We start from the raw sequence: 12544 nt of genomic DNA, 5'->3' as shown, positions 1-12544 counted from the left end.
AGCTGCCATGACCAGAAATTCATCGATTCCTTGGTACAGATTGACGTTAAGAAACAAAAGAATTAAAGAAAGTGAGAAAGGGAATTATAACATTGACTATCATTTCAAGTACCCAAAGTGACTGTAAGGTTTCAGCGCAGAAAAAAAGAGGCACAAAATTCCATTTGGCTTTTGAAACATTAGCACAGCCACACGCAAACATTCCTGTCCCCAAACCTCTGCCTGTAATGTAGGGTCCAGGAAGGAACTGGGTCCTTAGAGGATGTCTTAGATGAATCATTTAAATAGAAACCTTTCAGAAGTCGACTTTGTTGAAACCAGTTCAGAAGGTTGTGGGGAGAAAGTAAATATAGTTAGCTCTTCTGTAGAAACTCACTCTCCCTTTTCTCTGTAACTATGAGTTGCCATATTTATACATTTGTAATTAAGTTACACTTTAATCTTAAACTCATTCACTGTATAAAAACTATTTAACTAGACCACTTCTTTACACAAAACAAGTGTCCAACAGAATGTATAAATTGATTTGAGGAAGGGATGGGGGGTGCAGCAGAGAAAGGAAGAGATAGATGGTATGGTACAAGAAATAAAAGATTGTGGCAACACCTATAGTAACTCTAATTTTGAATCCACCCCTCTCTCCCTCCCTCCCTCCCTCTTTGCTTCCTTCCTTCTTTTTACCCCTCCTTTCCTTCCTCAACTAAAAACTCAGTTATTCACGATATAAAGATGTATATTGTATATTTCTTATCAAAAGAATGTGAACACTTTTCCATTCAGTATTATGTACTCTAAAAAAAAAAAATTGACTCCTATGGTCAAGAATAATAATCATCATTTGCTTAATATTTGTTACATGCCAGGTAAAGTCCTGGGCCCTTTCATTTAATCATCCTGTAGTGCACACAAGTTAAAAATCATTCTCCCTGTCTTACAGAAAAGGAAATGGCAATTCAGGAAGGCAAAGCACCCTACCCCAAATTTGAAACCTAGATCGGCCTGAATGCAAAGCCCGTATAAAGGGATCCTGCCTTGAGCATTCTGACAACAAACCTAAAAAAACTGGTACCGTTTCACCCATTTTGCAGTAGAAAACTAAGGCTCAAGAAGGTGAAGCAATAAGCTGGAGGTACCATGCTAGCAAGTGGCAGAACAAGAATGGAAGCCAGGTCTGTCACCTGAGCCTGGCATTCAAACCACTTGAATATCTTACTTCCCTATGTGTAGAGATTATTCTGGAGGTGGATGTTGCCCAAGTGCCTGAGACCTGGCTAATTTGCAAGGAACCAGAGACCATGGCATCTTCCTTGACATATCGGTTGGTTGGTTGGTTGGTTGGTAGGTTGGATGGTTGGTTTGTAGGTCCTGGTGTGGGGTCCTAGTGTCTGGCTATGCCCCGGCAATCAGGGAAGAGGGCCACTCGTTTGGCTCAGCACGGCATGTGGTGCATGACCGTCCCTTTTTCACTATGTTTAGATCGTATACGTTGACCCTTTAATTAACCTGAAAGGCAGTCCGGGTTAGTGGAAAGTACACAGGATTTGGAGTTAGTCACTCGAAATTAAGAACACTGCTGTGTTTCTTTTACTCACTGCTGTACAGCACGATAGATGCAACCTTAGACTTTAGAGCCAGAATGCCTAGGTTCAAACCTCATTCACAACATACCCCTGTGCCACTTTAACCTGTCTGTGGCTCAGTTTCTTCATCTGTCAAAAAGGGAATGATGACAATTGTGTGCTTATCTCCTGGCTGTGAAAATGTAAGGAAATCATGTGCGCCAAAGTCTTGGAACAATCCTGGCCCAGGGGGAATGTTTGCACTGATTTCACCTCCAGCCTTTGTATGGCACCTGGAAACTAGTACTGGCCAGTAGGTATTTCAAAAATGCAGGAATTAGCTGGAGCCTATTTCTTCATCTGCAAAAGGGCAGCTAAGTCTAAGTACCTCCTGCCACTGGCTTCTGAGAATTGCTTCAATTCACAGGTGCAAAAGCACCTGCTACCTTAGCCAGCACATAGTGGGCACCCAACAAGCATTATTACTATGCACTTCATGATTTGAGCCTCAGCTGACTTTTCAGCAAAGTGGGTAGCCTCGGGAAGCCCCCCGGTATTACAACGTAGGTTACAGTGCTGTGTGTTCCGTGAAATGCTGTGCAGCCGTGAGTCGCTACCACCACCCACCTCTGTCTCCTTCACCAGTACCGCTCCCCTCCCCGTGGGCCTCCTCAGGCTCCAGCCGCTCCGCCCTCCCCCGCTCGTTGGAAGCTGCCTCCTCTTCCCCTCTGCTTCCGGGCTTCTCCCATCCCTGCTATTTCCCAGCTGCCCCGGGACCCCACTCCTTCCCCTGGCACATCCTCTCCCTGCACACATCTGCCCCACCCTCCCGGCCCAACCAGCCTTCCTGCTCCTCCCCCCTGCCCACTGGGCTGCTGGCAGGAAGCCCTTCCCTCCTCTCTCCACCCTGTTCCCTTCCGTAACACCCTGTACACATGGGGATTATTTCTCTTGGCAACAGGTGTCCAGCTGTCAAAGAGACAGATCAGACTTAGCCAAAGGAGACGGGAAGGGAGATGGAGAAACAGGACCTCAGTGGAAAAGGGCCCCCACCAGAAAGTCTAAGAAATGGGGAGGGCGTGCATAGAAGCCGCTGAGCCTGGAAGGGTGCAGGTAAGCAAATCACACACCTTAATCAGAGGATCTGGACTCCCCAACCCCCCACTTCTTACCCAGACAAGTGCCATCAAGCGCCTCTGAAGCACAAGCAGGACGCCAGGAAGGAGCTGAAGGAAGGGAAGACGCCAGGGTGAACGTCCACCTGCTCTGAAGACCCATTTCTAATTACTTTCACTTTTGCACTCACCGCCTTCAAAGTCTAGCACAGGACTGTCACGAAGATTAAATTAGGTAATACCTGTAAGTACCAGAACAGTGCCGGGCACATAGTAAGCACTATGTATATATTGAGTAATTGTACCGTATTATCATCAGCAATGATAATGCATCAAAATTTCCAGGAATGGAGATCATGGATTTTGGAGTCAGAGACCTGGTCTCAGACTCCACCTTGGATACTTCCTGACTGTGAGACAACTTCTTTGAGCCTCAGCTCCCTAACGTGTGAAATGACAGCAGTGTTGTCTCCTTTGCTGCTGTGGACTGAACTGTATCTCCCCAAAATTCATGTTGAAGCACTAACCTTCAATATGACTATATTTGAAGATGGGGCTTTTAGGAGGTAATTAAAGTTACATGAGGTCATAAGGGTAAGGCCCTGATCTGATAGGACTGGTGGCCTCATAAGAAGATGAAGAGAGAGATCCCACCAAGAAAAGTCCACGTGAGGACTCAGCAAGATGGCAGCAGTCTGCAAGCCAGGAAGACCTTCGCCAGAACCCAACCCTGCCGGCGCTCAGATCTCAAACTTCCAGCCTCCAGAACTGTGAGAAAACAAATGTCTGTTGCATAAACCACCCAACCTATGACATTTTGTTACGGCAGCCTGAGCAGACTAATACACTTTGCCTTGCCTTGGCAGCTGAGAGGTATATCCTCTCTCTCTAAGTTGAGAGACAAGAGCAGGTGATGTAACCTTCTACAGTGATATGCCTTCCAGTAACTTAGAGTTTACAAGAGCACATGGTGGCTTCCGGGGCATCAGCCATCTTTCGCTAGCAGAGGGAGTGAGCAGAGAAAGAAGGTGAGCAGTCAGAGAGGCAGGTAAAATCGGGGAAGTGTTGCCTCGGATTCTGGAAAGACCACCAGCTTTGGAGTCAAATCCAGCCCTGCCATTTACCACTTGTGTGACTTTGAGCATATTATTTCATCTCCTTGAGAATCTGCATTTGGGGAGGAATCAAATGAGGGAGTATATATAAGCCTGGAGAAGTAGTCAAGACTCTTCTGTTTCAAAAGGACAGAAACAGACTCAAAGCAGATTAAACCAAAGAAGGGACCACTTTAGAACAAACAACACTCTGAGTTCCCAAAGCGTAGGCCCTCTCTCCACCCCGTCGACTGCCCCTTTCCTCTCGGCTCTAACTTCTTTCCTTTTCCCACCACGCTGAGTTCATTCTCCTTCAACCCTTTTCCCACTTCAGCCCTCAGTTGTTGCCTTTACAGAGTTTATTGGATTTCCTTTCACCTGTTTACTTTTGAAAATGCCTGTTTTCATTCCATTCCCCCCTCCCCATACACTTGTTTCCACGGAAAAGACGAACCACAGAAATAAAACTTCATAACCCTCTTGACCACTACTTTGACGGGCTCACGTAGATGTTTTGAACCCTAACCTCCAGATATTTCCGAAGTTTATTCTTCCAGAAGGTCAAGCTACCTACAGTGAATGCATATTTTGAGTCCAAATTCCTGAGGACACCAACGACTAACATTTAAACATCACCTTCTTGAGAAGTTTCAGGAAACAGAATCAGACCCAGGCTAAAAGGGCTGACATTCCACTTCGGACCCCAGATTACACTCTGGAAACTCAACCTCTGTCTCCCTATTCACTTTTACTTCCTATTCCATGCCTGACTCCACTCCCAAACCCAAAAACACATTCATGCAAAGAAATTCGGTGTTTACAGCTACACAGAACTATTCTGGGTTCCCAGCCCCAAACACCCCATGCTCTCTCATCCCCTTCCCCAGGGGAAAACTCAGATTCATCCTTCAAGTCCTGGTTCAAGCACAGGGTCTCCAGGAAAGATGTCCCTTTTCTCTTGTGTCATGACACTTTGCCTTAACATATCTTACTGTGGCCATTTGTCTGCTTTTCTTTCTGATGTGAATGCTTTAAAGTCAGAAATTATCTTAGTCACCTAGTTCCCCCAGCACATGGCACATAATAGGTGTTCAACAAATGTGTGAAAAATGAAACAGTGGAACATCTGGGAGGTTATTACACGTGAATGAGCCTCATACCTCATTTAAGACCTGCTGATGGAGCCACCTGATTCCACTTATCTACTGCTACATAACAAAAATCTTCAACATAACAGTAGTTTAAAAACAACAATAATCACTGTAATACCTCTCACAGTGTCTGTGTGTTAGGACTTCAGGAAATACTTGGCTGACAAGCTCTGGCTCAGGGTCTCTCACTTGGTTGCAGTCTGATAGTGATTAAAGCTGGAACAGTATGGGGCTGGAGCAGCTGGGAACGAAGAGGCTGGAGTGTGGCTGGGTATCTTTCTCCATGTAGTCTCAAGGCCTCTCTGTGTGGTCTCTCTAAGTAGGCCAGTTTGGGCTTCCTCCCAACATGGCAGCTCAGGGCAGCTGACTGCTTATGTGGAGACTGGAGGCTTCAAGATGAATCACTACTTATGGTGTAGACTTCATAAGTTAGGTATTGTCACTTCCGCTGTACTCTATCAGCCAAAATTGTCACCAAAGCCTATCCAGTTTCAAGGCAAAGGGACATAGACCTCACTTTCCAAGAGGAAGGCATCAAAAAATTTGCAAACGCATTTTAAAAACACCACACTTAAATGCAACGTGGCTAGAAAAAGGACATCAGTGGAAAAACTGGTGAAACTGAATAAAGTCCAGTTCAGTTAATAGTAATGTACCAAAGCTAACTTCTTAGTTTTGACAAATGTAGCATGGCAATGTGAGATATTAGGGGAAACTGGATGATGGGTGTATAAAGATTCTCTGTACTATCTTTGCAACTTTTCTATAAACCTAAAATTATTCAAAAATAAAAAGCTGAATTAAACAGGAATGCTACACACCTTCTTCTCCCCACTCTAAAAGCTGATAGAAAGTAGTCTTAAACAAAGAAGCTCATGTGCATGCAGTTACTAAGTACTGGTCAAGCAGGATTCGCCATGCCCTCTCCAATTACACTATTCACAATGTTCTGTAATCATCCAGTAAATATCCATCTCCCTTACTGGATGCTATGTTCTCTGAAGGACCTTGTCTTACTGTTCTTTTTATCCTCAGTGCCCAGCATAGTGCTAAAGTAATATAGTAGTTGGAAGCATATGAAAATGCCAGTTTCGTAGCTCAAAAACAGTTGAATAGTGGCAATTAATCCACAAACAAAAATGGAATGAAATGGATTCTCCTTATTTTATGCCACGCTTTTGCTCAAAGGGAATAACAGAGTCCAACATTCCTAAAGGAAGAACTCTTTCAGAAACAGGAGTATTGATCCACATTTTTCACTGGGAGCTCCTCTAAGACCTTGGAATTCCTTACCCATCAGCTTCTCAAGTCCTCTCTAACTGCTTGTCTCCAGAGCCAACGCCTTTGCTGGGCTGGGAAAGTCTGTCTTGCTCTAGTAGGACAGCAGCCAGAGGCCGAGGGGCCTCCAGATGCAGACACGAACGTGCAGGGTGGGGTCCCCGATAGAAGAGTAGCCAGGCCCAGCTGGAAGGCAGCCATGGGCGCTGCTGGAGCAGGAGGCTGCAGGATGTGGGGGAAGGAAGAAGCTCTCTTGTTGGTAAGCCCCACCGCTCTTCCACTGCCCAGGAGGTCAAGCAGATGTCATCAGAGGAATTTTTCCAGACTTGAATGGAAGCTCTAATAGGATTCTAACAGGAGACGGGGGGGGGGGGGGGGGGGTCACCGTTTTGCCACTTTCTTTAGTCCTTTTTCTCTCTTTTAACCCAAATTTAGGAGCATCAGCGGCTGCCCTGGTTTCGTGTTAGGTTGTGCATCCCTCTGCAAGGCCCAGATCAGCAAGAAATTGGTCAGCAAAAGGGCCAAGGCAACTTGCTGAACAGCGCTGTGCACGCTGCTGGACTTGGTCCTGAACGGGACTGAGACACGGCTTCAGCCCATCTGAGGGGAGAAGGTGGGGAGCGCTGCTCAGTGGCCGGAAGAGCGCTGCCCCCATCATGGCTTCCAAGTAGCCGCTGAGCCAGATCCAAAAAATGTGTTGCCTGTTTCTGTGTTTATGAATTTTCCTTCCCCGAACAGAACAGCTGGGGCATTTTGTTCTTCATTCTTTGACTACGGCTGGGCTTTCCAGCTTCTTGTTCTCCATAGTTTAACACACGCAGCAATAAAACAGAGAGCCGTTTTCTGTGGTATTTAGCTAACAGTGCAGTATCTGGCAGCCTCTCCTCCTTCACCAAAGCCATCCTTGGGAAAAGTTCTCATTCAAACACTCTAGGAGTTGTTTTTAACCAGCAAGTCCCAAGGCTTAGACATTTTGGGGGCAATCTGGTTCTTATTTTAGCTGAAACTAGTTTATTCTCCTCAGAACAAAAGAATGCCAATAATTCAGCAGTCCTTTACACTCTACATCCCCAGCCAGAGTCTTCCTGAGCTCTGAGAAACAGCACGGTGTGGCTTAGGGAGATTAGAAATAGAGAGAGGACCTGGTGGTTGGCGAGGCATCTGGTTTTAATTGGTCTCGTTCTTTATTCTATGGGACCATGCAGCCAGGAGTGCGCCGAGGACCAAGTGAACCTCATGACCTAGAGCCTGTGGGGCCAGACGTGACCACAAAGGTGCGAGTCACACTCCAGTGAGAACTGGGCTAGCAGGGGAGAGGGCTTTTTCTGTTAAAGACCAGGAATGCAATACTGGATCAAGGCCTACGTGCAAAGGAGTCTTCCAGCAGAGCATCCCTGTAGCCTATTTTCCTTAGGAGACCACAGGCACCAAAGAGGATTGGTAATACCACACTCAGTGATTAACCTGATAACTGCCTGTAAAAGAGCAGGATACCCCAAGACTCCTGGATCCCATCACAAACCCAAATATGCCTGCCGTTTATAATTATATCTCAGTCTTTTGGAGGCTTTGGAAAGTCCTTATTTTTCTAGATGGAAGAATTTTTATTGTTTTAAGATGACTCTAGAAAAGATGACCCACGTGAGTCATTTTAGTTAGCCTCATCGTAACTCTCTCCAACTTTTTTCCTCCCCTCTTCTTCCCACCCTTCTTTTCTTCTTTCCCTTATTCAATTGGTCAACATATAATCACTGAGTATTTAGTCATGTACCTGGTTATCCTGGGGCACTGGAGAATACAGCAATGTATCTGTCAGAATGGGCTCTGTTATGCTGCAGTAACAAACAATCCCAAGAACCTAATGTCTTAAAACAACAAAGAGGGCTTTCCTGGTGGCGCAGTGGTTGAGAGTCTGCTTGCCAGTGCAGGGGACACGGGTTCAAGCCCTGGTCTGGGAGGATCCCACATGCCGCGGAGCAACTGGGCCCGTGAGCCACAACTACTGAGCCTGTGCGTCTGGAGCCTGTGCTCCGCAACAAGAGAGGCCGCGATAGTGAGAGGCCCGCGCACCGCGATGAGGAGTGGCCCCTGCTTGCTGCAACTAGAGAAAGCCCTCACACAGAAACGAAGACCCAACACAGCAAAAATAAATAAATAAATTTAAAAAAAACAACAAAGACTTATTCTCCCCATGCTTCTTATCCACTGTGGATTGCAAAATGATTATCCGAAAGCAGGAAAATAAAGGGGATGTACTGATTATATCCTATATACCAATAAAATATCAGCTCGTCTGCCCACACTATCTCATTTAATTTCTACAACAGCCATACAAGATGGGAAACTGAGTTCAGAGAAAAATTAGTAATGGACTCAAGTTGACACCTGCCCTATAGTAGATGCTCTATAAACATTAGCTGCTTTTATTGTCATTGTTAGTATTATTATTATTACTGAAAAGGAGGGAGAGCGGTTGGGGGCAGTATATTCCACACAGAATTCCAGGTGGAAAAGTATGTTCAAAGCAGGGAGGAAAAGTTAGGAGTGCTCTAAAAATAGGAAAGAGCTCTCCTCTGGCAGAGAGCCTTGAACTCTTAGGAGGTCTGGGACTGCTTTGAGACTAATGAATATTATGGACCCACTCCCCCCAAAACATGTACACACACACAGAGTTTGCACAAAAGCACACCCATGGATTCCAGAATAATAAATAATAATGGTGACCATATAATGCTGGCGCAGTTGTGTTCCAGGCTCTAGCCTAAGAACTTCACACAACTTATCTCATTTAATCCTTATAGCAACCTTAAGAGGTAGCTACTACTATTATTTCCTCCTTTATAAACAAGGAAGCTGAGAGTGAGGAGTTAAATAACTTGCCAGAGGTCACACTAAAGTGTGAGAGTAAAGTGACATTGCTGGGATTCAAACCAAGCTGGCTCTAGAGAAAGTACAGCCACCTACCACACTCTGCTGCCTCTCAAGACCCTGCCTCCTGGAGGGGTACTGAACTCCCCACCTGCATCCACAGGAGACACTTGCTCTTACAAGAGCAGACCCTTTGGCCAATCAGTCAAGAGCAGGGGCCACTTGTTCCTCTACCTGACGCCTGCAGCCCAAGCCCTTTTCCCAGCATGACCACCAGAGTAAAAACCACTTGGGTCTACAGCCAACCTGGTTGAGAAATAACCAGTTCCAGAGGTGTTACTGAGACCCAGGTAAACCCTTTGAAATAATGAGCTGCCTCACTCAGGCAGAAACTCCCTCCCCACTCATCTCCTCACCCCCTTTCCTAAGGAGTACGCAAAAATTCCTTTTCCACCTCCGAGTATCAGCTGTATTGGTGGATTAAGCTCTTAGCTGCACTACTCCTTCAGGGATGCTACCAATCCTTCTCCATTAAGCCCAGCAGTGTAACAGTGTAACAGAGAGGAGAGGCCAAAAGCTGTGGGAAGGTCTCAACTAGCAGAGACAGGTAGCACACCCACAATTAATTACACACATTTACTGGAGAGCTGGTAAGCAATCAATGTCATCGATGATTTATTCCCTAATTTGCTTTGAGTATGCACCTCATAAATCCATAATAGAAAATGGCATTCAAGCACTGGTGCTGTCAGCAAAAGGCAGGGTACCTATCCTTTTCATTAAAAGAGTGTGTGTGGTGAATACGTCCATGTGTTATATTAGATACAGTACATTTTTAAATTGCTTTTTCACATCAAGAGAAATGCTAGGAGTTTGGAAGAGGAAGAACTGTAAATTCACAGTGAGCGGCAAGAGTCCTGGCATACCTGGGTAACGCATGGAAATCTGACATGCAGCCTCATCCACGAGCATTCTGGGAATGGAGATAATGTTCTCTGGTTCCAGGCCAGGCTAAATGAAGCCAGGAAAAGAGCCATTGTTGACACTCCATCAGAAAGACATGAAACACAGTGAGATGTGGTATTGTATCTTTTTGGGTACCAGATCAAATTTATTCTATCTTTCCTAAGGAGGTATATACGGACTATGGAAATTAAGTGTTTATCCAAAATTAAGACAGTCAAGGTTAGTAATGCTTTCTCCCTCCTCCAAAGTTCTGATGATTAGATAACGTTTTTAGATAAGAAATCAACAAAAAATAATATTAAAACTCTATTTACTGGGCTTCCCTGGTGGCGCAGTGGTTGAGAATCTGCCTGCCAATGCAGGGGACACGGGTTCGAGCCGTGGTCTGGGAAGATCCCACATGCTGCGGAGCAACTAGGCCCGTGAGCCACAATTACTGAGCCTGCGCATCTGGAGCCTGTGCTCCGCAGCAAGAGAGGCCACGACAGTGAGAGGCCCGCGCACCGCGATGAAGAGTGGCCCCCGCTCGCCGCAGCTAGAGAAAGCCCTCGCACAGAAACGAAGACCCAACACAACCAAAAATAAATAAATTAATTAATTAAAAAAAACAAACAAACTCTATTTAATACAGATTAAATAATTCAATCTATTAAATATATTAAATCTAATTGCTATTTGCCTGGGTGAGGAAGAGAAGAAGCCATTACACCGTAGCATGAATTTCAATTTCAGTCTTGGCTGAAAACACCAGTTGTTAACAATGAATGGCACACAGAGAAAACACACTTTTACACTTGGTCTTAGCCAAATGGCCAAGAAACTATAGGAAATACACTTATAAGAGAGGAAACTGTTCCTTGTGTGTAGGGACACCCATGTCTCAAGGAGAATACAGACTGTTAGGCTTCTAGCCTAAAAGCCATGAGGCTCCCATGAGGTAGAAGCTGTGGGTGAGAGGCATCGAGGGTGACTAGACAGGAGTACAGGCTCTGAGTCAAGCAGGAAGTGTTGAAATCCTGGCTCCACTAAATGCCTGCTTTGTGAGCTGGAGAAGAGCACTTCAATCTCCTAGTGTCTCTGTTTTTGCATCTATAAAAAGGGTAGAAGAATTCCTGTAACTTACAGGAGGGTTGTAGGATTACAAAAGATGATGCATGTAAATCAATTAGCAGAGTCCCTTGGCCCATGGTAATGCTCCATAAATGGTCAAGAACAAAATAAAACACAGCAAAACACACAAAAACCATCGTTGGGGGGCAGGGTAGGGAGAACAGATGTACATTACAGAGTCCTGCAGTGAAGTAATGAATGGGTGCGTGGGCCTGAGGGTAGAGAAATTTACTAAAGCGGTGGGGTTGGAAGAAGGGAGAAAGAGGCTGGGGGAGGGAATGGAATTCCTGAGTAAAGGGCTGCATGATTTTGGGATGGTCACTTCCCATCTTGAGCTTCAATTCATAGGCAGTAAAATGGGAGCTTTGGGCTGGATGACCTCTGGGACCCTTGTCGGGATAGATGCTGCGTTTGGTTTCTTTGCTGCTCAGTGGTTGTAAAATGGAGGCCCTAGGGAGTATTGAACAACTAGCTACAGTTCTGTGTGTGCCCATGTGCCTGCAAGTGCACGTGTGCTGTTCAGAATGTCAGGAAGAAATAGGCAAGGCAGGAGAAAGGGCTGGCAAGGTCTTTAACACCCACTCTGCCTCTGCTGACTCCTTATTCCTCTCCGCCTGCGAAGCCCTTTTTACCCTTGATCTCTCTCTCCCTGCAGAAATTCTTCCATATCTCTTTCAGGGTCTGAAGGAAAGGGCACCCTCCCCAGGAAGTCATTTATGTTTCTCTCAGATAGATGCAGTCTCTCCCTCAAGTCCCCCTGCAGCCTGCTGTGCTTCTCTGGTGCCATTCACTGGATTTTGTGTTACTGCCCCTGCCCAGATGCCTCCTCATGGGTACAGGCTTATTCACCCAATCGCCCGCTCCATGACAAACCTGGGGCTCATGACCTCTCCCTGAAAAGTAGTGTGGTTAAGAGCTCTGGATGGGCTTCCCTGGCGGCGCAGTGGTTAAGAATCAGTCTGCTAATGCAGGGGACATGGGTTCGAGCCCTGGTCCGGGAAGACCCCACATGCCATGGGGCAACTAAGCCCATGTGCCACAACTACTGAGCCTGCGCTCTAGAGCCCACAGGCCACAACTACTGAAGCTCACGTGCCACAACTACTGAAGCCCGTGCACCTAGAGCCTGTGCTCCGCAACAAGAGGCCACCGCAATGAGAAGCCCGCGCACCTCAACAAACAGTAGCCCCCGCTTGCCACAACTAGAGAAAAACCCGTGCGCAGCAACGAAGACCCAACGCAACCAAAAATAAATAAATAAATAAATATTAAAAAAAAAAAAAAAAAGAGCTCTGGATAAGACAACCTGGCTCCATCACACCTACCTGGGTGATCTTGGGCAAGTTACTCGATTCCTCAGGTGGCTCCTCACCTATAAAATGGAGATAATAATCCTCCCAATT

The sequence above is a fragment of the Balaenoptera ricei genome, chromosome 10 (assembly GCF_028023285.1).
Source record: "Balaenoptera ricei isolate mBalRic1 chromosome 10, mBalRic1.hap2, whole genome shotgun sequence".
Classification (NCBI taxonomy): Eukaryota; Metazoa; Chordata; class Mammalia; order Artiodactyla; family Balaenopteridae; genus Balaenoptera; species Balaenoptera ricei.
Note: the sequence above shows the minus strand (reverse complement) of the source record.